The 26585-nt window shown below is 45.9% G+C and overlaps 1 protein-coding gene across 1 annotated transcript in view; it reads right to left on the minus strand.

Annotated features, from left to right (window-relative positions):
• The window catches only part of EPHB1 (EPH receptor B1), a 425377-nt gene that overhangs the window by 226672 nt on the left and 172120 nt on the right, over positions 1–26585 (minus strand). The window lies entirely within an intron of this gene.

Consider the following 26585-nt stretch of genomic DNA (forward strand, 5'->3'; position numbering starts at 1 on the left):
AAAAAAAAAAAAAAAAGAGCCATAAAAGTGATATGGTAAAGCACAGATGAATATTTATATAACTTTAGAGTGAGGAAGAACTTTCAAAGAAGGAACCGAGGGGAAAAGCACTTAGAAGAAAAACTGATAGACTGAACTACGTAAAATTTTAAGGTTTGCTGAAAAATTACTGTTCTAAATGTAATTACAAATTTAGGAAAAATGAAATACAGATGACCAAGGTCATATCCTTCCAATCAATAGATAAATGGATAAAAAATAAAAGCGGGCGATTCACAATAGAAGATATCCAAACAAAAATTTAGTCTTTCTGGCAGTCAAATTTAAAAATCTAAAATAAAATAGCTAAGACATCATTTTCAGCTGTCAGACTAATATAGAATAAGAAGAATTACAATGGTCATTGCTGGAGACAGTCAGGGCTCACTCATGAGCAGCTAGGATATGAAGGGTACATCAGTGCAACCTGCCTGAATGGCAGTTGGGAATTTTATCAAAAACCTTAGGGCTTCCCTGGTGGCTCAGTGGTTGAGAGTCTGCCTGCCGATGCAGGGGACACGGGTTCGTGCACCCATCTGGGAAGATCCCACATGCCACGGAGCGGCTGGGCCTGTGAGCCATGACAACTGAGCCTGCACATCTGGAGTCTGTGCTCCACAGCAGGAGAGGCCACAACAGTGAGAGGCCCGCATACCGCAAAAAAAAAAAAACAAACTTTAAAATGGGAAAAAGTTTGATCCAAAAATTCTACATATTGAAACTTATCTTGAGAATATCATCCATTAAGTTATCAAAAATATGTGAATAAGGAATTTCATTAGGTATTGTTTATAACAGCAGGAGAAAAAAATTAAAATAACCTAGATGTCTCAGTTTAGTGAAATAAGTCACCAAACTTAATATAAGGCAAGTGTTAACATGATAACGTAGGCATCCATTGATATGGGGGGGGGGAATACTATATTGTTAAAAAAAAAAAAAAAAAAAAACACACACACACACACACACACACACACAGAGTACATCAAAATATTATCAGTAGATATGTCAAGTAGTTATGGCAAGATTACAGGAGATTATTTCCTTTATGTTTACTCATATTTCTACTTTTTTATTATGGATATGAATTATGTATTTTTTCAAACTTGCTTTAATATACAGTTAAAATGCCCAAGAGTTCAATTGCTGGGTCATGTGATAAGCACATGCACAGTTTTGTAAGAAACTGTGATATTCTTTGCCAGAGTGACTGTACCATTTTACATTCCCACTGGCAATGTATGATGCAGTTTCTCCACGTCCTTGCCAGCATTTGGTGTTGTCACTATTTTTTATTTTAGCCATTTTGAGAGGTGTATAGTGGTATCTCATTGTGGTTTTTATTGGTATGTCCCTAATGGCTAATGATGTCAAACACCTTTTCATGTGCTTGTCAGCCATCTGTAGAGAAATGAAAACTTATGGTTACACAAAAACCTGTACATGAATGTTCACAGCAGCTTTATTCATAATTGCCCCAAACTGGAAAAAACTCAGATCTCTCTCAATGGGTGAATGGTTAAACAAACTACAGTATGGTCAACCCTCAGAGGATTGGTTCCAGGACCCCCAAGGATAGAAAAATGTGTGGATGCTCAAGTCCCTTATATAAAATGGCCTAGTATTTGCATATAACCTACACACATCCTCTTATATACTTTAAATTATCTCTAGTTACTTATAATACCTAATACGATGTAAGTGTTATGTAAATAGTTGCTGATACATGGAAAATTCAAGTTTTTCTTTTGGGAACTTTCTGGAATTTTTTTCCAAATATTTTTGATCCGTAATTGGTTGATCCTGCATATGTGGAATCCATAGATACGGAGAGCTGACTGTACATCAATACCATGGAACACAAATCAGCAATAAAAAGAAATATCTGATACACACAACTTGGATGAATCTCAATGGAATAATGCTGAGTGAAAAAAAAGCCAGTCTCTGAAGGTTACATACTACATCATTCCATTTATATGGCATTCTTGAAAAGACAAAATTATAAGGATGGAGAACAGGTTGGTTGCCAGTGATGCAGGAAGAAGAGAAAAGGAGTTGGCTACGGTTCTAAAAGGGTATCTCTAGGGACGCCTGTGATAAACTTTCCACATATTGACTATGGTGATGGTCATACAATTCTATAGGTGTGATTAAAATGAATAGATCTAATCACACACACACACACACACACACACACACACACACACAGTGAGTGCGTGTAAAACTGGTGAAATCTTAATAAGGTCAGTGGATTGTATCAGTGTCGACCTCCTCATTGTGATATTGCACTATAGTTATGCAAGATGTTACCACTTGGGGGAACTGGATGAAGGGCACATGGGTCTCTATGTATCATTTCTTACAAGTGCATAAGAATCTATAATTATCTCAAAATTAAAAAAAAATTTTAATATGAGAAAAAAATATACAACGAAAATGCAACAAGATACAGGATAAAACATAGCTATGCAAAGAGCAATGTGAACACCAGAGGTTGGGGGAGGCCCACAAGAGATTCAGGGAGGCCTTCCTGGAGGAAGGTGACTGAGAAGTCTGAAAGGACTGTAAGCAGCAAGCACATTCCCAGGCATGAAACAGCAGTAGTTGAAGACGCAGCTTAAGATCCTGTGATGACTGTATCTCTGAAGCCTCAGAAGTCTGCTGTAGAGGCATAAGAAGCAGGGCAGACAGGGAGAGAGGATGTCCCAGGAGGGCCAACATTTTTCCCCACTTTGTCATGTTATTTCATTTATTTTTATATCTTTCATTTATTTATTAATTCATTCATTTGTTCAACAAATATCCTCCATGTGCTAGACACTGTACCATGCCCTAGGGATAAAATGATAAATAAGAAACTATCTTTGTCCAACGCACCCCCCCAGCCAAGGTTTTGGTGGGGATATGGACAAGCAAACAGAGAAAAATACAAAAACGTTATTCTTTGAAAAGTCCTATGACAGAGTATGCACAGACTGCATATGGAAGGGCCACCTAAACCTGGAGGGCTTCATGGAAGAGGTGGCATCTGGACTAAAACCTGAAGCATCAGTGACAGAAATCCAAATGAGCAGAAGGTGGGGAAGGATGGCCTTCAAGGTAAAAGGAATCAATGGCTTGTACAAAGGCCCAGAGATGAAAATGTGTGTCACAGTTGGGGGGACCCAAGACATCAAATGTGGCTGGAAAGCTAATCAAACCCAGGATCTCACAGCACCCTGAACAGCGGGGTGTGGAGGAGTCCCTGAAGTCTTTTATTTTACAGGAGAGTCTCATGATCAGAACTTAGCTGGAGGGAAATCACACTGTGAGCAATGAGGGAAATCAACTGGGGTGATGCAGGGAACCCAGCCCCATCTGTGCTCTAGGTTCCCACCACACAGCCCTTCAGAGCCCTCTCACAGCTCCCCAGGCCCCCTGTGCTGTGGTCAGTGCACGTCCCCTCGGGAAGCACTGAGCTCCGTGGTTTATGGAGTTCCGAACTCCCAGGCCAAGCTCTCTCCCATTCCCAATCAATTGCTCCCTGTCACGAGCTGATCTTGTCCTAGTTCTTTATTTTCTGGATCATAAAGTTGTCCTCTGTGTGACTTAGGAGGCTCTCTGGTAATGGGCATTTATAACCCAGAGATACCTGTGCAGTCAGCAGCCCCCATTAGTGTGCTGCTTGACAATTTAGCTGTCCCCTCCCAGGCCGGGATTAGATCTGTTTCCCCAGGTCTTACTCGCCTGGCATCCGGATGAGGCTGGATGGCTTCCCAGCAAGTGCTTTGGCAGCAAGGGCAGCCAGTAGCCTATGCTGCTGTAGCTTCCAAAGAGTCAGAGCAAGAACTGCAGATAGGCACCCTGGCCATGGAGGGCAGGGGACAGCACGCTTCTGGCCAGGCAGGCATCGTTCTGGACCTCGAGATGCCTGTCAGGAACAAGTACAATCTGGGGAAAGGCTTTCAGGAAAGACATGGGGCCAAGGGCTAGGGGAACAAGGGAGGGGGGACCCCACCGGTCAGCTCCAAATCCAGGTGAGAAACAAGAGGCAGAAATCCCCAGATAGGGCCGGAAGCACACCTCTCAACAGTGGTACTCAGGGGCCACAACAGCAGGGCCAGGGTGATGTAGGTGAGGAGGGATGGGATTGGAGTGTTTGGGGAAGAAAAGGGAAGAAGAAGTTCTGTGAGATTCCCTTCCATCTGCTGTCTCATTGCAGGTTGGGGTGAAAAGACAGGTCTTTCCTCCAGGAGCTCACAGCGCAGACAGGGAGGGACAAGGCTCCACATTGTCCCCATCTGACTCTAGACACTGTTTCCTATAAGAAGAGACTGCGGAGGGCATTTACTTGGCAGCCCTAGTGCAACTAAAGATCCCTCCACTGGGGCAGGACCATTCTGTGCTTGTGCTCAAAGCCTCAGACACTGCCTGGCACCAAGTAGATGCTCAGTCAACACTTGAGGGATGTCTGTCTTGATTTAACTAAGAACACAAACAAACTTTCATCCAGAACACTGGTCAGAAGTTTGGGCAATGTAGTCCTGGAAACAGAGGGAAGTTTGGAGCCCAGCGCGCTTCATGGGGCTGCCTCTCTCAAAGGTATTACCAAGCTCCCACAGCTTACAACTCAAAAAGAGAGATTCCGTGGAGCCAGGGCCTGAGAGCAGCTTCCAACCTTCGTTTTCACTGCGGGGCCGCCCCTCATCCCCCGGACCAGCCCTCTGGTGCTGCGCTAATGTCCTGGCACCATAAATCACAGGCTTCTAAAGCCACAGTATCTCATGTGAGGTCCCAACATTGAGCTCATTTATTGTGTGACCTTTAAAAAAAACAAATGAAAAAGGACAGGCGGTTTTCTCTCACAGGTGACCTGAGATTAAAGTTTCCAAAATGCAGCTAGAAAAAATGGAGGCTGAGGGAATCATGGGGAGAAACGGATAACTAAGATAAACAGCCCTGGAAAAGGGGCCAGCTTCCAGACTTACCCACCAGTAGAAGTCCTGAGGGAGTTTAACCTCACACCTCGACTCAGAGAAGAAGAGGGATTCTCACCAATGGGAATGGAGAGCTGTGTGAACAGCAGAGGCATGGCCTGTGTGAGGGGTCCCTGAGGGCTCCTTGAGGTTGGGACATCTGAGCTGAGGTCTGACTTAGAGAATGAGGCAGGGCAAGGAACAAAAGCAGGCCAGCAGGAGGGGTGGTCGGCAAGGGTGAAGTTGGTTTGCACAGGGGTGAGGGGTGAGTCAGGCAGACCATACAGGTCTCTGGGGCCACTTCAGTGCAACTGGTGAGTTAGAGTTCTGAGAATCCTCTCCAGACCTCCTCATGTGTAGAGTTGGAAAGGAGCAGGCTAAAAGGGTATTTATTTATTTTTTTCTTTTCAGGGCTAATACCCTTACAGAAGGAGAAGCTTCAGGGCTCCACCCTGAAACAGGGTGCCAAGGCTCTACCCACCACCCCAAAGCTGAGGAAGACCAACCCTAGTTAGAAGCACTGATAGAGAGCAGATATTGTGCCTCTATCAAAGATGGTGCACAGACCTGGCTGAGCTTTCCTCCTCCCACAGGGACAGAAAGGTGGAGGGAGGAATAACCAGGCACTTCAGGTGTGAAGACAAATGGGCCTAAGGCCAAGTGCGCAGAAAGTCAAGTGGGGAAGAGAAACAGGAAGTCCGCCCATAGCTGCCCTTGGGGACTGTGAACAATATGCAAAGAAATGAAGGGCAAGGCAAATATGCAAACTCATTACCAATTGTATAAAAAATAGGAAATAAATATAGAAACATAGCATGAAAAGAAAACAGGAAAAAAACTCAGTATGGAAGAAAATACAGTCCAAAAACTAGAAGAAAAGTATCCGTAAGGATTCATTTCCAGAAGAACTCAATAACACAAAGCTCAAAACCAGACTATAAAACAACTGAAAACAATTAGAAAGGTAGATGGTAGAATGAAAGACACAAGTTATGGATGAAAGTAACATTATAAAGCAAATAAATAAAGCAGAAAAGTCTACAGAATTGATATAGTTTAAGACTGAACTAGTGACAGAGTAAATACATAAAAAATAAGTGCTGAGCAAAGAAAAGGCTCAAAATAATCTATGGAGGACAACTGGTATTCCTAAATTAGAAGCCTGAGCAAAAAAAAAAAAAAAAAAAAAGGAAAAGGTATTCAGTATTCAGAGACCCAACAGAAAGAAATTTCCTAAAAGTGAAGGAATTATCAGCAGAGTCAAAGGCATAGTCTGGTGAAGTTGCTGAACTTCAAAGGGAAGGAAATGCTCAGCAGGTCACCTCTCAGGGGAGGCCCAGGTGAGCCCCAGGCCTGTCTATAGCGACCTTCCATTTGCAGGCAGATGTTCTCAGAGATGTAGAACCTCAGGTAACAGAGAGTCCTTCTAGGGGGAAAAGCTACTTGATAATGAAATTCGATCAACCAAGAGATAAACCAAAATGATGAATTCAGTACAGAGTAATTGTGATGAAGCGACTGGGAGTTGTTATAGTCTTTTTCTGAAGTTGTTATAAACCCTAATATTAAAAAAAAATTTTTTTTAATTAATGAAAATTAGGAGGCAGGGAAAGGGAAAGAAATACAATATATATACAATATATATACCAACCTTATAACAGAAAGAGGTTAATAGTTACTATTTAAAATTGAAATATGAAGTTTAGAATAATGAGTCAAATCACATTTTTTTGATAATATTCTTTCTTGATCTTAAGAGAATATTTCAGGCAATATATTTTCTGGTGAAGAAGGATTTATCAAATGTAGCAATTTCCTCCATTTTACATTAGTTTCTTTTTCTTCAGTTACATTTAAACAAAATTAATGTTTTCAAGATTACCATTATCACATTTTTCTAAAATTAGTTCTGACTCTTCATCTATCTTTCTAGCTATAGTGAAGATAGATTATAGAGGCATATCTAAAGTGCTGTTGACCTAACGTTAGCAATTATAGTTTCTGACTTTTTTGAGTCATTTTTTCTTTCCTCATTATACTTTTTTTTTCTTCTGTGAAATGTTAGTAGAAATGTGTACCTTTAATAAAAACAAAAAGTCACTTTTCTTAAAATAAAAATGTCAGACACAAAAAGAATATCAATAACATGCTGTATAAATTAAAGTAATAATTTATGATTTCCATGTTAGTAATTCCCATTTACTAGCTCCCATTTGCTAAAAACACTTTCAGAATCTCCCTCTCCACAGTTTTGAAAAGGCATTTGTAATTTTCTCACTCTGGGGCAGTAAATGCACACACTGATTCACTTTTATGACCCTATCTTGTCGTCTAATCAAATATTCAGAGCCTTTCTGATTTATGTGATTTATGTCACCTGCTACTTGGACCCTGACTCAGAAGACCTCCGTAGGTGTCTAATTCCTCAGCCTGCCTGCAAACATGGTGGGAGAGACAGCCAGAGCTCCTCAGCCCTTGGCCTCAAACTCTGATCCAAGGGAAGGCACATCACAATACCCTTCCCAGAGCAGACTGGGACACAGGAGGGCACCCAGGTCTGCCTCCAAGACAGCTTTGTGAGCACTGCCCACTGCTCTGCCTTGCACTCAGCCTCTTTTCTCCTACCGCCAATTCCTCTATTTCTAAAGTATTCCCAACAGCAGTGACTCAAAACCTGAGTAACCTGGAACAGAAATTCTCAAAGTATACAGAAGTAAATCCAGGGATACCAGAATTCCATAAAAAGAGAATCTGTGTTTGGGGAGGGATTATTATACAAACAAATCCTGTAAGTAATACAAGTACAAATCACATGAATCTGGACACCTGAACCCTTGTACCACATATCTGTCATGGTCACCCCAACCAGTATCCATTAGCAATAAGGGGGGTGGGGGCAGGCGTCTTCTGGTATGAACAGTTCTGTTTTCAGCCTAATGGCACATTCATTTACTGTGGTTGCTCTTATTAGGGCTGTTAGCACTTCAAGACACAATTTATAGAACCTCACAGTGATTCATTCTGCTCATGTTTACTCATTTGATTAGGCTAACTGCTCCTCTTTGAAAAAAAAATATACTTAAGCTGTTCTAGCAACATGGTTACACACATTAAGCTGAATTCAAAGAGATGCCAACATACTCTTTGTGTGTTTGTTCATCAGATCCCATTAGCATCTCTTGAGCTCTTGCCTACTTTGTGCCCAGCGCTGAGCCCAGGACTTTATATTCATTCTCTTTCTACCATAACAGCCCCACTGGGCTGTCGGGCATTTCTCAACACAGACCCTTGTGCCCTGCCTCAGAGGGACAGACCTACTGGCTTAGATTGAAGAGCAGCGACTTGGGCCTCCCTCCATTCTCAGTGTAAGGCAGGTGCCTTAATGGATACCAGCTCGGACTCTTGAACAAGGCCAAGCACCACAATTTCTGCTCCACCTTGGACAAGCTGGTCACAATTCCAGGATTTAAGGTCTTCCTTGGCAAAAAGGAGCTGACAAAAGTACATACCCCAAAGGGTTGCTGTTGGATTCGTGTGCCTGGGCTGACATAACAGAATACCACAGACTGGTCACCTAAACATCAGACATTTGATTTCTCACAGTTCTGGAGGCTGGAAGTCTAAGTTAAGGTGCCAGCAGGGTTGGTTTCTGGTGAGATCGCTCTGCTCAGCTTGCAGATGGCACCTTCTTACTGTGTCCTCAGGTGGCCTTTTCTCTGTGCATATGTGGAGCGAGAGCTCTGGTGTTCCTTCCTCTTCTTTTGAGAGCCCCACCCTTATGCCTTATTTAACCTTCCTCACCTTGTTAAAGGCCCTTCCTCCAAATACTGTCACAATGGAGGTTAGAGCTTCAACACTAGAATTTTGTGGGGATACAGTCCAGTCCCTAACAGTTGTGGGGATGATTAAATGAGTTAATGCATGTGATGCACTTAGGTAGGACAGTGCCTGTATGTACTACATGCTTAATAAATGTTAGCAATTATTATTGATATAGTTATCAAAAGATTGAGTCATCATAGACTAATGTTTGAAAAATAGTGAGTGTCCAATCTTTCACAGTTCTCTCTAGGTGAGTGTCTTGATGAGTTGTACAAGATAAGAAGGGGAATGTCCTTCACCTTTAGAGCAGATTAGATCAGTTATTCCCACACCTGGATCAGGCAAAGGTGAAAGAGCTGTGTGAACACGAGAGGGATAAATGTAATGTAGTGAGATTTTCACAAAGATGAAATTTTCATAAAGATTAAATTCTTAAGTGTTCAAATTCTGAGATTATGTCTCCCTCCTCTTTTTGGAAAACATATAATTAGGCTGTTCCAGGGCTGTGATGACAAACACATTACACTGAAAAAAAGGGATCCCTCTGGGCTTCCCTGGTGGCGCAGTGGTTGAGAGTCCACCTGCTGATGCAGGGGACGCAGGTTTGTGCCCTGGTCCAGGAGGATCCCACATGCCACGGAGCGGCTGGGCCCATGGGCCGTGGCCGCTGGGCCTGCACGTCTGGAGCCTGTGCTCTGCAGCGGGGGAGGCCACAACAGTGAGAGGCCCGTGTAACGCAAAAAAAAAAAGAAAAAAAAAAAAGGGATCCCTCTTTGTCCCTTTTCTGGTGCTAAACTGACCTTCTTTAAGAAATGATGCTCCCGTGATGGAAAGCGGCTCTCTTGTTTTTGTTCAGGCAGTGTGTGTGTGTGTGTGTGTGTGTGTGTGTGCGTGTGCATGTGCGTGTGTGTGTGTGTGTTTTAGTATCCTTAATGGGGAGCTTATATTAGTAACATGTATTTTGGGGATCATTTTTGGTCCAAAAGTCTGGAATCCATGGGCTGGACTGTGGTACAACATGAACTGAAAAATCAGAGCTCTCTGTCCCAGGCCCCCACTTTCCAGATGGATAAGTTGGATCATGACCTCACTTGGTTTCCAAGTGCCCTGGCTGATGCTGAACCTCAGCCGGCCCCTCAGGCTGACGTCCAGAATCAGCCACACATTGGCCAGGATGCTAACTGCCAGGCACACAGACACTTATCAATGCACATGCTTCTTGGTGAGTACTGGCAATTAAGAAAGGCTCATTTAAGCTGCACTGCATCTGACAGGAATGAGTTAAAAGGAACCAACTGAAAGATAAAGCACCCCAAGTCAGCTGAACTCTGGCTAAATTTACTGAACGCTCTGTCACCGCTTTTCTCAAAGGAAAAAGATGGTTTTGTGGAATAATCATGCGGGATCCTCCCAGCACTCACATTCTTTAATTATCTGGAATACGGTCACTCCCCAGCATCTTGGGATGAAGCTGAGGAGTCGGCATTTGAATGATCACATCCTGAACTGATTGTGTTAAGCTTGAGTTTATGATCTAAAGCAATGGGTGAAATAAAGTCTTTATTTGTGCCTCACCCCCGAGTTGTTACGAGTGAAACCCCCTATCCAAGGGCCATGATCTGGGCGAGCACATCTTCTTCTTGGCTGGAACCATTCATGACTCCTAGCCAGACATTACCCAGTGACTACACGGCCATTGGCTCTCATGACCGGGCCAATAACTCAGGCTCAGACCACATTGATCTCAGAATTATGGGGTCTTGGCAGCCAAGGCCAACAGGCAACACTGACTAAGCCATCCTGGGTGAGGGGCAGGTGTTCTGGGAAGAAAGTAGTCTCAGTAAAGTAAAAGTAAGAACAGTAATAACAACGTGAGTAACCTGAGTACTAACATTTAGTGTGGGTTTGCTCTGTTCTACCTAAAATGATGAACATTTTACTCATCTCATTTAATCCTCCCTACAACCCTAACAAATAGGTTCTAATATTATCCCATTTTAAGAATGAAATAGTGCCATTTGCAGCAACATGGATGGACCTGGAGATGATCATACTAAGTGAAGTAAGTCAGTCAGAGAAAGACAAATAACATATGATACTGCTTATATGCAGAATCTGAAAAAAAAAATGAAACAAATGAACTTATTTACAAAATAGAAACAGACTCACAGACATAGAAAACCAACTTAAGGTAACCGAAGGGGAAAGTTGGGGGGAGGGATAAATTAGGAGATTGGGATTGACATGTACACACTACTATATTTAAAATAGATAACCAGCAAGGACCTACTGTATAGCACAGGGAACTCTGCTCGATATTCTGTAATAACCTAAATGGGAAAAGAATTTGAAAAAGAATAGATACATGTATATGTATAACTGAATCACTTTGCTGGACACCTGAAACTAACATGACTTGTTAATCAACTATGCTCCAATATAAAATAAAAATTAAATATATATATATTATCACATTTTATAGACAAGAAATCTGAGGTACAAGTAGCAAGTGGTAAAGTAGATGGAAAAGTCCTCATTTCTGTTCCAAGGAATCAGAATCTCTGCAGAAATAAGGCAAAACGAACCAGTCAACTCAATCCCAACTGAAAGCCATCTTTAATTGCTCCGGCGCATGCCATTGAATCCCTCCAAGGGGCAGGCCTAGGGTCGCAGGGTCGAGCTAAGTCCTGTAGGGTAGTTACTGAAAGTGGCCCAGAGTGGAAACCCAAGGCTCAGGACTGGGAAGCCAGGTTTAATCCTGCAATAAAAAGGACTCAGCTGGGGCTTCCCTGGTGGTGCAGTGGTTAAGAGTACGCCTGCCGATGCAGGGGACGCGGGTTCGTGCCCCGGTCCAGGAAGATCCCACATGCCGTGGAGCGGTTGGGCCCGTGAGCCATGGCCGCTGAGCCTGCGCATCCGGAGCCTGAGTTCCGCAACGGGAGAGGCCACAACAGTGAGAGGCCCGCATACCGCAAAAAAAAAAAAAAAAAAAAAGGACTCAGCTGAAAATGTGACACCAGGGTGATGGTCCCCCTGGTCCAGCTTCCCTGTGGAGTAAACTCTGGGAATCACAAATTCCACGAGGTCTCTGCCAGGCTCCATGCCCTTCCGTTGAGGCCACCCTAGCTCCCCAACCCTGGCCACAAGGTAGAGTATGACATGACTGTTCTCGCCCTGTGCCACCCCATCTCCCCTGGCCTCAGGCCCCACCCTTGCACACTCCTCTTTGGCCTCTTCTAGCACACCTCACCCCGTAGGACACTTAGCTGTCACTCTCTGAGGCTTTCTCCCCACGACTCCCTGAGTCCCTTCACCCCGGGAATGCATGTCTGGACCTTAACATGGCAAGAGGGGCTCCATGCACGCCCTTAGGCTGGGCACTCCAAACTGTCTGGAGCTCCCAGGGCGAGGGCTCTTCCCTCTCCACTGCCTGGAAGCAGCCAATCCCCCCAGACTTTCCAGAGAGTCCTCTTGGAGAGCTTAATACTCCACCTTGTGTTTGCTCGCCACATGTCACTGTCCTGGCCACCTCCTGGCCTTCATTCTTCCCTGGGGCTCTGCTTCATCCCATTTCTCCACTCCCTGAAGCCCCATGCCACCCAGGCCTGAGCTGTGGAGAGGAGCTCTCTGAAGGCCATGGTCAGGACCACTGTCATCAAGGTAGGTGTGCCTCGGTGGGTAGGGGAAGGAGGCCCAGCTGCAGGGCGCTCACAGGGCCCCCACTGGGAGGACCACTCATGTCCTGAGGAGGGTCATCTCAGGCTGCTCTTAGGCCCTCACTTTCAACTGGTGGTGAGACAGGGGCTCAGATGCAGGGCGGAGAGCTCAGGGCCAAGAGTTCTGCTCTTACTCCTGCTTCTTCAGCCCCTTGACCCCTTTGGAGATTTTTACCATGAACACATTACAGGTAAGAAACTGCCCATGGCCACCCAAGAGTCACCTGGTCCCTTGCAGGGCACAGAATGTATTCTTCACCAGGCAAGTCCACAACTGAAATCACAGTCGCCTAACCCTCAGGACACCCTGGGGGCCCACCAGGAAGGTGAGGGAGGGGGTCACTCCCACTTTGCAGATGAGCTGCTAAGGCCAAGGGTGCAGCTGTCACACAGTGCAGGGGGTGATACTGTGGAAGGGCCCCAGCTTCCGGAACACTTGTCCAGACTTCCATCTGCCACCTCTGTCCCTGAGGGTTTGGGTCACTGCCTGGGTCCAGGAGAGGGAGCCACCCTCTGCAGGCCATTCAGAAAACCAAAGTCCTTCACAGAGGAGATGCAAGGCCCTGGTTGTGGAGGTTCTGCCATCCAGACAGAGTTAATCCTCTGCATGGCATGGGTGGCACGGCAGAGAAGCAGCTCACCGGCTAAGCTTCTGACTCCCTGCAGAGGCTCCCAGGAACTCTGCCCTTCACCTCCCTTCCCCTTCTTGCTCTGAAGCAGCTTTCCCACCTCTCCCCCTTGGGCCCCTCTCCCAAGGAGATGCTCTGGCCAGAGGAGGTGCCTGAACCCAGATGGTGAGGGGGATTTAGCGCTGAGCCCCACTGAGCCATGAAGGGAACTCAAGAGGTGAGCACTTGACACCTGCAATTAGTCACACACGCAGAACTGTGCTCATAACTAGTTGCACCTGCAAGTGGTTAATTGCTAAAGAGCAAATGAAATTAGTGCCTACACATCATCTCCAAGCCACAAGCTGCCAACACAGTAGTCACTAGTGTATGCATGGTCACACATGGGCGTGCGTGCACACGCAGAGTATACAAAGGGGTGCACACACTTATACAGGGGCACACCCACATGCACAGGGGTACACACACACGAAGGAGTGAACACGGAAGAAAGCAATTTGACCCTCGAAGTTGGAGTCTGAAAGACACTAAGGGGGGCCTTTTTATTAAATGCCAACAAGCTGCATTAGAAAAATCTAGGTTAACTCAAGCCTTGTATCGATATATAGGACACAGTCTAAGGCTCCGGCACCAGATGAGAACAGCCCAGGACGGCAGATTGCTCTTTTGATAAAGCCTGAGCAATCGTGGAAAACAAATTGGACCTAGCACACAGTGCCAAGCTGCAGAAAGGACGATGCTTTCAGGCCTCACCAACCGCTGTTGATTCCCATGTAAACTATTATTTAACTGCAGAGGATGGAGGAGAGCCATATTGTTATATTCGCAGGTTTGTTTTTCTTTTTTAATCTCAAAATATCGCTTTGGAAAGTAACACACAAAATCAGAGTGACCTTTAAAAATTCTGTTTAATGCCTCCTTTGTAGCCTTTTCTTCCTTCCTCCAGTTTCTCCAAGCTGTGATACTGAGTTTCATGTTTTTCAAAAATATTTCCTTTTCAGGATCCGAGTGAGGAGGGATACATCTGTGTATTTAATTGTAGTCAGTTTAGACGTAGTAGACGGGTGATCCTCTTCAGCCGTAATGAGACGCGCCAAGGCACGGAACTGGGAGGCTGATGGACAGAGCTGTTGATCAGTGATGATCCGGTTATAAAAGCAGCACTGCCGACTTACAGGACACCATCCGAAAGGGTCCGTGCTGCCCTCGCCTGCCTGCAGCCCAGAGAGCCACGCCACCTCACAGGCAAGACTTTCACTCTATGTCAAGAGCATCAACCCCTCTCCCTCCTCCCCCTCCTTTGTTCCTCTCTTCCCTCTTTCCTTCTTCCCTTCCTTTCTTCTTTCCCTCCCTCTCTTTCTCCCTCCTTCATTCGTTCATCAAAAAGGACTCGAATGATCAGAAATCACTGGAAATGATCCTTTTAAGTGCTCCTAGTACAACGGCAGGAAAATAATCTTTGTTGTTTCCAGGTCTCTGATTCAGAGAAAAAGATTGCATGAGCATTAAAAATAAGTGTGATGTAGCCATCAAAGAGTAAGAACTTGGACTGGGCCCAGATTTAAACCTCAACTCTGCTACAGCCTGAAAAAGTTGGATAGATTTTGAACAACCCCAGTTAAGACTAGGAACTTCTCCAGGGAACCTTTTCATCTCCATATGCTTAGAGCCATAGCTGGCACAGGACAGGTGCTCACTAAACATGAGATGGGCAGATGGATGGTTGCATGCAGGAATGCAGGCAAGAATGCAAATGTGAAGAAGAGGGAAAGGATATTGTGAAGAGAGGGCAATGATAATGATTTGAGGAGACCATTGTGGTATTTACGTAGCAATCAATGCAATTTGCCATGTTTTCCAGCTCCCTGTGTTGCAGGTACATGGTAAGATTGTGCTTCCTGGCCCTTTTGGGGGCAGAGTGGTGGTGGTGAGGCCACGGATGTAGTTCTGGTCACTGAGTTGTAAATGGAAGTGACGTGTGTCACTTCTAAGCCAGGGCATAATTGTCAATGCAAGACACACCAGAGTCCCCTTTCCCTCTCACAGATGACTTTCAATGGCATGAAACACAGCCCTTGCCAACCCATGATGAACATACACTATGAAGGGGGAATAAACAGGTGTTGTTTTAAGCCACTAAGATTTGGGGGGTGTGGTATTTGTTACTGCAATATAACCCAGCCTATGCTGACTGGTACAGGCATGATGGCTCATGAAAATTTAATGCAAAATCTGGTGTGGCTGGAGTGCTGGTGAGGGGACCACCATGTGGGAAATAAGGTAAGAAGGCTCACTTGGGCCCACCTTTGACTACCAAGAATGAAGCAGTTGGTCAACATGTGTTCCAGGAAACCCTAATGTGTCAGGAATGCCTCGGCAGGACAAGGATGACCCTGTGAGGTCCCATATCCTGCAGGTCCTGTGCTTATCTCCTTGCTCCAGTGTTGAGGAGGGGAACCCTTGGAGCTCATGGATAAAGTGCTTTGAATTTCCAGGAAGCCATCTCTTTGTCTGCTCCTCTCTCTGAGAGGTTCTCAATCCCTTCACCCCTGAGGACTTTGCCAGGTGAAATATCTTCCCTCCAAGATGATACAGGGTTATGGCTTAGCAGCAACAGGCAGAAAAACCACAAACCACACAATACTTAAGCCCCTGGCCTAGCATGGTGCCAGGTGATCCACCTGACATGCACTGAGCATCTATCCCAGCAGAGTGTGGCAGGGTCCGCCTCTTCTCTGGCCTGGTCCTGCCCAGGAGAACTAAATGGGGCAATCTGGAAGGCCTGTCTTCTCATGAAGGTTGGAGAAGGCCTGTCTTCTCATGAGGTTGGAGAAATCTAAGGTATCACCAAAGGTCCACTGCTAGCAAGTCTCTCTAGAGGCGACCTTCTTCCTCCCCTTCCTTCCAGATAACAGTGAATCCAGATCAATTCAGGCAGAAGAGAAATGATCTGTTGTGGTTTTAAAAACATGGCTTTGAATTCTTGACACCCCTCCCACTGAGATCTACATTTATTGGGATCTATGTTTCCTCTTCTTACATCTGGGTGAGCTTACCACTTCTTTGACCAGTGGGGTAGAGCAGAAGCAATGATGTGTGACTCCTGATTAGGTCCTGAAAGCCAAGGAGCTTCTGCCTTCTTCACTCAAATACTCTCTCTAATAACCTTGAACCACTTTGTAAAATGTCTAATTGCCCTGAGGCCGCCATGCTATGAGGAAGCCCAAGCCATATGGAGAGGGCACCTGTAAGGGTCCAGTCCAGTTCTAGAAGCTGAGTTCTGCCTTTTAGTCATCCCAGCCCAGGTGCCAGACATGTGAGTGAAGAAGCCTCTAGAAGATTCCATCTCTCAGCTGCTCAAGTCTCCCAGCTGAGGCCCCAGCCATGGTGGAGCAGAGGCAACCCATCCCTGTTGTGCTCTGTCCACATTTCTGATCCAGAGGATCTGAGAACATAATAAAATTGGTCACTATTTTACCCAACCATTGAGGTTGGTTAGTTATGTAGTAAGATGTAAGCAAAACACAATTCTACACATTAAGTTTCCAGCAATGCAATGTGGGGATAACCCAAATAACTTTTGCATTCAGACATCAAAATAACTGTGAAAAAATACATGATTTAGGGAAAGAGGGTCTGGGCTCAAACACCATCTATAACCATGTGTTGACAGAATGATCTCGCGTGGGTCATTCAAACACCCTTGTTTGCACCTTTTTCCTTCTACAAAATGGGAAATAATAATGATCACAGTAATAACCTCTTCACAAGCACTCGCTGTTGCTGTTAACAAAGTGGAAAAGGCCCCTTCTAAAATGTTTTCTTGAGGGAAGAATGTAATCTTAAGCTATTTATGGAGAATGGTGTGAATACACACACACATACACACACACACACTCATACACTGCTAGTTGCCCCTTTCTGAAGAAAATGGATGCCTTTCAAACAAAAGTCTAAAGTTACAGAGAGAACTAAAACACATCAATCTGGTTGGGTTGTTTTTTTGTTTTTTTTCTCTCTCTTTTTTAAACATACTCCTTTACCAAAGTTTTAAAATTATACAATAGCTTCCAAAGGTCTAATCACTAGATTTCTTCTTCAGATTCCAGGTTAAAAATACCTTTAAACACACTTCTTCCATCAGTCAAATCATCATGCAGAAGATACTGTACCATTCTAAATATAAGTTGAGAGTATTTATTTCCCTAAGGAAAAATCCTCCAACACCTTGATTTTGTTTCCTTGGTGGCTTCGACAAGGTACATCGTGGGGCCAGAAATCCTGAGTGTTTGTCTAGCTTCCAGATCCCATGACCAAGGCCCACAGCCCTGCCCTCCATGGGGACAGCACATTGTGGGAGGAAGCCCAAGAAGGCTGGTTCTATTTTACTCCTCCGAAGCCAGGTGGCAGCAGCATCCACCAACTGGCACATCACTGTGTAGATCCCACACTATTCTCTCATTCATTCATTCATTCACTCATTCAACACATGTACAATCAGTCCTTATACTACCTGCACTGGGCCGGGTGAGGAGCCACAGAAGTGACCTGGAGGTTGTCCTGCCCTCAGGGAGCTCACGATCTCCTGGGAGGACCAGGAGAGAGGACACGCTGTGGTACCGTGTGATGCATGCCACCAGAGTCAATGCTTACAACGCACTGGGGACACAGAAGCAAGAGCTGCTGACAAGCTTTTGTGGGGGAGACAGGGGAGGCTTACTAAGGAGGAGCCATTTGAGCAGACTTAAGCTGTACCAATTGAAGAGAGAGAAGGGAAATCCAGGAAGAAGAAAGAGCGTGTAAGTTACACTGAAAACCAGACTCAATGCTGGGCACCCCTGAGCACTGTTCGGCCAGAAGCTTGAGGTGGGATCACAGGAGATAGTCTGGAGATAAGTCAGGGGTCAAATTACTAAATGCCCAGGTGCTAAGGGGTTGGGGTGCATCAAATTTTATCCAACAGAAGTCATGGAGAGATCTAAAGAGTTTTGCATAGGTGGTCAAGACCAGCTTTACCTTTTGGGAAGACCCTTGGGGCAGCTGTGTGGAAGATGCACTAAGGGGCCAGGACAGGAGTCAGGACGAACAGAGAGGGCCCAAATGCAGTAGAATAGGAGCAACAGACGGAAAGGGAAGGTTCCAGAGGGCTTTAGTAGTAGAATGGACAGAACTTGGTAACTCAATGGCTTGGGGAGATGGGAAAATTCTGTGGGAGGAGGAGGGAAAAGCTTGGACCTCCAATTTTTGAAGTTCTAGAAGCAAGCCCCTGCCTCCTCAGAGGGGGTTTAAGTCAGCCACGGGCCAATGTGTAAGTATGGCAGAGACACCAGTCTCCTTCATTATCCATCACACTGTCTGCGGATCCTCTAAACAGGCCTGGACACTGCAGAAAGTAAAACAGAGGATGGAGAAGATGTGGGAAAGTCTCTTTTGATTCCTTTCTCCACAAGTAAAACCTTCCCACCAGCCTGCCCTGGGGAGGCCGGAGGCTCATTTCCCGGCCCTGAAGATTTCCCACATTCACTGGGGTTAGGCCTCTATCCTTACACCTCCTGTGGATGACCCAGGGAGCATCTTGGGAGAGTAGAAAACTCATCCCGCCCATGGTGGGGATGGGAGGGGAAGCAGCTGAGGTGAAGTTGGAGGGTGTAGAGCGAGCAGGGGGAGTCACAGAGAATGACTCTGGTGGGGAGCACCCCCGACGCTAAACAAACCAGGGCATCTCACCCCAAGAGCAAATCGGGGGCCTCTAACTCTAGGAAGACTGAATGTGCCGAGGGTGATGTTGAGAAACTGGGGTGGGGGACATAGGAGGGAAAGGGACCAGAGGGTGTCTGGTCACCGAGGGAGAGATCTTGAGCCTCACTATCTTTCTTGAAAGGAAAGCCTAAAAATGAAGGAACAGGTATTTGGGGGTGTCAGCATGGTATGGGCCCCGGAGGGATGATGGACAGGACACGGAACCCGGGCATCCACTGGGCCCAGGATGAATTTCCAGCAGCTCCTGCCCCTCCTCCTGTCCAGGAGCTGGAGATTTTCTGAGTCTCTCTCCTCCACACCCCAGACCACTATGTGGCAGTGCCTGTGACACTCGGCACAAGCTGAAAGTCTACACACGTGCTTCCTTTAGTGCAAGTTGTGGCCGTTTAGTGGCTTTAAGCACCTCCCCTCCTGCCCTCCGTTAAGCCATGAAGGTGGGAATGCAGATGCAACAGCCTCAAAGACATGGCTGTCTGTCTTAAAACACCCACAAGGAAGCTTCCGATTTTTAATTTTGACAAATTGGGTCTCAACTAGAAGTGAACGTCCTCCAGGGACCTACATTTCCAAGAAGAAGGCAGGGCGCCAGGCTTCAAGGCTACAAAGCCTCTACCTATGGGGAGGAAGAGATTTACCTGGGCTGCTGTTTCCTTAGGGCTTTGGCTACAGAGTTCCAACACGTTGAAGGACAAGCCCCAGCCTTTCTTTCTCCAGAAGCCCTGGCACTGTAGGGTGCAAGTTTAGGGGATTATGTGCTGTGTTACAGAAGAATGCCTGGGCCATGGAGAGTATCCTAGGCATCCGGGAGGAGATGGCACGACTTCTGGATAAAGTGACCCCTAAGCTGAAATCCAAAACTGGGGAGAAGTTAGCCTGGTGAAAGAAAGGGCAAAATTGTTCCACAACGAAATCTAGACAATATCTAAAAGTTGGCAAACAGGCTAAAATTCTGTATCATCTCAGGATGATTTGATCACCTTTCAACGTTCCTGTGAATTGTTCCTGTGCCATGTTTACTGAGCCAGGTGGGGAAGCTGTTCTGCGTTTGCCAGGGGCTGCCAGGCTGCAGTGCCCAGAGGGGCTGTTGCATGGACCCGGCTATGCCCTTGACCCTTCCTCCCTGCGCCTGCCCAGGAGCCCAGGTCAGATGAGATGTGGTTAGGCTACTGCTCTTCTGGCTGCTTCCATAGAGCTTTGAAGTCATGTGGGGAGGCGTGGTCACGGCTCATGACTGCAGAACCCAAGCCGGAGGATAGGAGGGAGAAGCAGGGCAAACCTGGTGACAAGCAAGCAGTCCATCCAGAGGACCCACCTCTGACCATGGGCGTCAGGACTTTCAGCTACAGATCATCTTCCTTCCCTGCCTTTATTTTCCCTTCATCCAATATCTTCACTATTCCCTTGATTCTGTTGGTATATATATATAATATATATATGTATATATATTACATATATATGTATATATTATATATATATATATATATAGCATCATTCCCAGAAAGATGTATTGCAGCCTGCATGTGTGAACACACATATCCTCCAGGAGGTAGGATGCTGCCATGCCCCCCCTCACAGCCCACTTAGCTGTTTCGATTACTTCATCTTTACAGATAGTGTTTTCGAACCCACTGCCCTTCCCTAGCTTTATTCCTGTAATGTCGTCTTACCCATAAAGCAAGATGTAAAGAATGTGACCTGCCCCTAAGTTTACTGAAGGATTAGATGGGATGAGGCAGGCGGGGGCCCTCAGCACAGGGGCTGGATCACTACATGCTTCGTGTGGGAAGAGATGAGACCAGCCTGTCTCTGATGCCAAAGCAGCGGGAGACGGGGCCTCACCAACGAATCCCCACCACGGTCCCCCTCTCCTCCGCCCTCACCCCAGCGGCCGACAGTCCATGGGCTTGGTCTTCGTCCAGCTCTACGCCTGCCCTTTACCCTTATCCTCAAGTCCAGGCCAGTGTGCAAGGCCTCCCCTGCCCAAGGCTCTCTGACCCCAGACTCGGGCCCCAGCTCATGAGATGTGGCGTCTGAGGTCCCCGAGTTCTCAGAGTCTCCGGAAAAGAGTTTCCAACCTCGACTCCTAACTCAACAGAACAAAGTCAATGGCCTTTGAAACAGCTTTCTTCCTACATTTAAAAGTAAGATCATGAAAAGTGCCCCGGGAAAATCGAAGCTGGCTTTTTAAAACTCCAAATCAATATGACGTGTGAAAGTTCTCATTAAGAGAGAGGTGCGGGAGGTCAGAGAAACAAGGAGAATCAAGAAGGAAGAGATGGCAAGAGGGGAGGCCTGAAAGAAACAGAGGGAGGTGGGTGGGGTCCGGGGAGAGGAGGAAGACAGGCAAGGAGGTGCCAGTGCTGAAGCAGCTCAGCCAGGAGAAGCAATGAGAGCCTGTCCCCTGCAAGAAACAGGGACATGAGGACAAGAAACGGGACCCCTCAGGGGCTTACAGTCTGCCTCTGGCACTTGGGGGACAAAGGGGCAAATAGGCAATGTGCTGGCAGATACGTATGGACAGAAAAGTCAATTATTATGTCTAGCTGACAATTGGAGCAAGAAATCAAAAACTGTTTAAGAAGAGGCAGAAGTTCAGTCAGGCCTTGGGGGGGTTGATGAGATTTAAAATGTGAACTCTTGGAATTGAATGGGGAGGGGTGCCAGCAGGCTACCTGTGAGAGTTGGAAAACAATAACAATGATTCATATATACTGAATGCTCTCTGAAAGCCACCCTAGGAAGTAGGTTACTATTATGCCCATTTTACAGCTGAGAAAACCAAGGCACGGAGAAGTAAAGTAACCTACCCAAGGTCATACAGCTAGTAGGTGGTGGAGACAGAGTTAAGCCAGGCAGTCTGATCCCAGAGTCCACACTCTTAACCAGGCTTTGGGGCCTGCAGTATTTGTGGGTATGTGTGCACTTTTGAATGCTTGCCTGAGACTTGCTCTTAGAGCAATGAAGAGTTGTAAGAGTTTGTGAGCAGATGGATGACAGCCAGTCTGGGATTTAGGAAGATGAATCTGGAGATGGGGTGAACGTGGAGTACTGGGGCAGGGTTTGGTTAGAGGCCATTGCATTAGGCAGGGTCTCCAACAAGAAGGCAGAGGGATGGGATACACCCTCCATCCCAGGGGCAGCTCTAAATCACTCCACCATACTCTCTGAAGACTATCCCTCAGCCAAATCACCAACTTCCCACTGGCCTTGGAACGATCCCTCCTGCAGACATGTGTCTCTGTGTTGTTTCAGGTCAGATAACACTTCTCAGGGTCGCCCTGCAGAGATAAGGCACACCCTTCCACTCAGGCCTTGGAGCCAGGAACCAGCCTCAGTGTTTTCCTCTAGGATTAAGCATTCCACAAATGTTTTCTCCCCAGGTCCTTTGACCACCCCTACCCCAACCCACCCCATCACTCCTGGGCATTTTAATTCTACTTAGTTGATTCCTTTTGAAAGACCAGAATACAGACAAGGAGAGCTTCTTCTTGGCTTTTCCCCTACTGCCAGACCTACAGTGGGCTCCCCCAGAATAAAGAAGCAGGGAGCATTCCCATCAGACTCCCCTGCCTGGCTCCCCAGGAAAGACAAAGGGCCCATCAAGATAGCCAGAGAAGCAGTCCCTTTGGGCACCTGCCCTTGGAACGGGCTGCAGACCTGGGTGTCAGAGCACACAGATGCCCACATACACCTAGACCACAGGGGGAGCCACAGGGCAGGGCTCCTGCAGGATGATGCGTGCCCCACATCCAAGGAAGGAGAGTGACTGCACCGCCAACCCCCAGCTTGGTCAGCCGTCAGATTTACCTGTCCTCTGAATCAGACTCCAAATGGTTCTGTCTATGGAGCCCCCAGCGGGGCTGTAGAGGGAGGAAGAATAGGGGTCAGACTCCCAGAGACGAGGATGCTGCTGAGGACCGGCTGGGATGCACAGGTGGGCAAGGAACCCATCTCTGTCAGAGCTGCCCATCCCCCAGACTCAGGGGCCGAGCCGGGCTGTCACGGGCAAGGTAGGAGGGCCACCTGGCCTCACTCCCGTTTGGGAAAGGCCTCAAATTCACACTTGATGAGAGAGTCACAGGACTGAGGTGAGGAGTCCATCACAACTTCAAACACATCACATTATCCAACCAGCCTGCCTCTAAGGGGCTGCATGTGTACACATCTCATAAACCCTGCATGTATCTTCTTGTAGCATAACATCAAGTATTGCAATTTTTGTGTTCAAAGCATTTATTCATTGACTGCAAACACTTAAATCATACCACAATTTTTGTAACCCTGTTTTGGCATTACCATACATAGATTCTCAGAGAAAGACCAAAGATCCAGGCACTCTTTATACAGCTAAGGAGCCCTGCACCCAGTGCTGGCTCACAGCAAGGATGCTTCAAAGGGGGAGGAAGGGAAGGGGGCCCAAGGGGGAGAAGCAGCCTCTCCTGGGTGGGTCTTCCCCCTGAGGAGCCACGGGAGACAGGTGTGGCCAAGGGAACAGGCGAGAAGCAATTCTCAGACACTGCAAGTTTTTGTTTCTGATCTGTAATTAAGACCTCTGTTTAAGCTGGTTACACTTCTTTAAAAACAAAAATCACAAAGGAAGACATTTCAACCAGATCTGCTTGAGCTTCTTTTCTGTGAATTATTACAAGTGTTAGTAGGCATCTTCATTAAAGTGTAATTTAAGAAATATTACAAGTAGGGTTCCCCCACCCTCATAGGTCTGATGACTCAAAAGCAGCAGCGCCTCCCACTGAACTAAAGCAAATTTATCAAAAGGGAAAATTAGCCGACTTGGTCTCTCCAGTGGTGGAAATGAGACAGAAATAGGAGACAACGTGGGTTTGCTTTTCTGGGAACAAATATAGTATGTGACCAGATTCTAAACAGGCCAGGAGCCTTAGCTGTTCAGAGATCATCAGAGAGCAGGGTTCCACCTTGGGGCGGGAGATGGATGGTATCTATGGGGCAGATTCCTCTGCAGTGAGGTAGGACGAGGACCAGCTCCTTCTGCAGCCAGGTCCCCACAGACGCTCCCTCCCTTCCTGTTCCCATCAGCGTCCTGCACTCCAAATTAACATTCCCTTTAAGAACAGTGAGACTGCTGTACAAACGCAGCCTTCAAGTGCCCAGCCAGCTCCCTCCCCTCCCATCCAACCAAGCCATGGCCCCAAACCCCTCCTATATAGAAATTCCAGAGCCGACCCCAAGGAGACACAGCATCATACACTCCTTCCACCTGCCAGTGGAGAGAGTGAGTGATGTTGGGACTCAAGGTAAGGACAGCATGGAGAGGGGCTCCATTACGGAGCACAGGAACCCATTAAGTCCCCCATCCCAGTTCATCTAAGCTGCCCTCTTTTCTTCTGCCATCTCCATATCTTCGTACTATTTGCTTCTCGGATTCCCTGGGCCTCTGCCTTGATAAGTTAAGCCTCTTCGCTGGAACGGAAGACTGTCCGGCCAGGTGAAACCTGCACCTTAGCCGACTCTGCCTCCTAAATAGCTTTCCCCGTGCACCCCTGCCCTGCCAACGCCTCATCGCTGAGTGGCTTCCAACACCCAGGATTGAGGGCTGATTAGAATTTAAGATCACTTTCCCAGGGCATTAGAGCACTTTCTTTTTTTCAAGGGGTATAAGGGTGAAAAAGGGATAAAGCTTAAGTTTCAAGGAACAAATACTTTAAGACATAGAAAAAAATGGTTTAATTGCTTAAGTTCTTACTGGCCTCAAATAATACAATGGGCGGGTGGGTGAGAGGAGAGCTCAGCGTGGAGTGTTTGACAAACCTGTTTTGCCTGAAGAACGTGGGAGGCAGGGCTCCGGACAGCTCACTTGAGATCTGACCTGGCCTGGGAGCTTCCACCAGCCACCCCTGCTCCTTCACCCTCTGCAGCCGTGTGCCCTGAGGGAGCCCAGCCTCTCTGTGCATCCAGTTCTTATTAAGCACTCAGGACACATCAGTTAACAAGCAGAACTTCACACACCCTCAAAGTATCCCTGCCCTCATGTGGCCCACGTTCTACACATAACCAATAAGTTATACACTATTATATAATAGTGTATATATTATATATATACACTATTATACACTATAGTTATACACTATTTAGAGATGATGAGTGTGAGGTAGGGGAGACAGGAGGGCTGCTGAGGGTGGTCTACACTGCGAGTAGGGTGGTCAGGGTGGGGGGCACTGAGAAGATAATATTCAAGTAATGCCTTGGAGGAGGTGAAGGAGTCATCTCTGGTACTGGAACAACTAGACATCACAGGCAAAGTAATAATAAAATGACCTTCAACCTGAACCTCCAACAAATACTTCCAACAAATGCTAACTCAAAACAGATCATAGACCTAAAAACACAAAACTATAAAACTTTCAGAAGATAACATTCGGAGAAAATCTTTGTGAATTGGGGTTGGGCAAAGAATTACAGGACATGACACCAAAAATATGATTCTTGTCCTGGAACAACTGAAAAAATAATTAGTTGGATAAATTGGAAAAAAAGGGATAAATTCTCCAGACAATGGAGTATCACTCAGCTCTCAAAAGAAATGAGCTGTCAAACCATGAAAAGGAGAAAACTTAAATGTATACTACTAAGTGAAAGAAGACAATTAAAAAAGGCTATATACTGCATGATTACAACTGTATGACATTCTGGAAAAGGCAAAATTATGGAGACAGTAAAATGATCAGAGGTTGCCAGGGGATGGATGTGGGGAGGGATGAACAGGCAGAGCACAGATGATTTTTAGGGCAGTGAAAGTACTCTGTGTGATACTATGATGATGGACATGTCATTATACATTTGTCCAAATCCACAGAATGTACAACACCAAGAGTGAATTTTAATGTAAACTATGGACTTTGAATGATTATGATGTGTTCGTGTAGATTCACCAGTTGTAACAAATAGGCCACTCTGTTGGGGGATGTTGATAATGGGGGAGGCTATGCCCATGTGGGGCAGTGGGTATATGGGAAAAACCTGTACCTTCCTCTCAATTTTGCTCTGAAACTAAAATTGCTCTAAAAATACAATCTTTAATAAAAAAATTTTAATGGATAAATTGGATTTCATCAATATTAAAAATGTTTGCTTTGTAAAAGACATTGTTAAGAGAAAGAAGAGACAAGTTACAAACTAGAAAATATTTTTAAATCGCACTTTCAACAGAACTACTTGTATCCAAAATATACAAAGAAATCTCAAAACTCAATAGTAAGAAAACAAATAACCTAATTAAAACTTGGGCAAAAATGTTGAATAGACACTTCACCAAAGAGTATAAAGAGATGGCAAATAAGCACATGACAGGTATTCAACATCATTATTCACTAGAGAAATGAAAATTAAAACCACCATGAAATACCATGACATACCAATTAGAATGACTAAAATAAAAAATACTGATAATACCAAGAGCTGACAAGGATGCAGAGCAATTGTTGTTGGTAATGCAGAATGGTACAGCCACTCTGAAAAGCAGTCTGACAGTAAAACATTCCATTTTAATATGACCTAATAATCCCTCTCCTGGGTATTAACCCTAGAGAAATGAAAATGTATGTCTACACAAAAACGTGTACCTGAAAGTTTATAGCAGCTATATGTAATCACCAAAAATTGGAAACAATCCAAATGTTCTTCAG

This window comes from Neophocaena asiaeorientalis, unplaced genomic scaffold, assembly GCF_003031525.2.
Source record: "Neophocaena asiaeorientalis asiaeorientalis breed wild unplaced genomic scaffold, Neophocaena_asiaeorientalis_V1.1 scaffold437, whole genome shotgun sequence".
Lineage (NCBI taxonomy): Eukaryota > Metazoa > Chordata > Mammalia > Artiodactyla > Phocoenidae > Neophocaena > Neophocaena asiaeorientalis.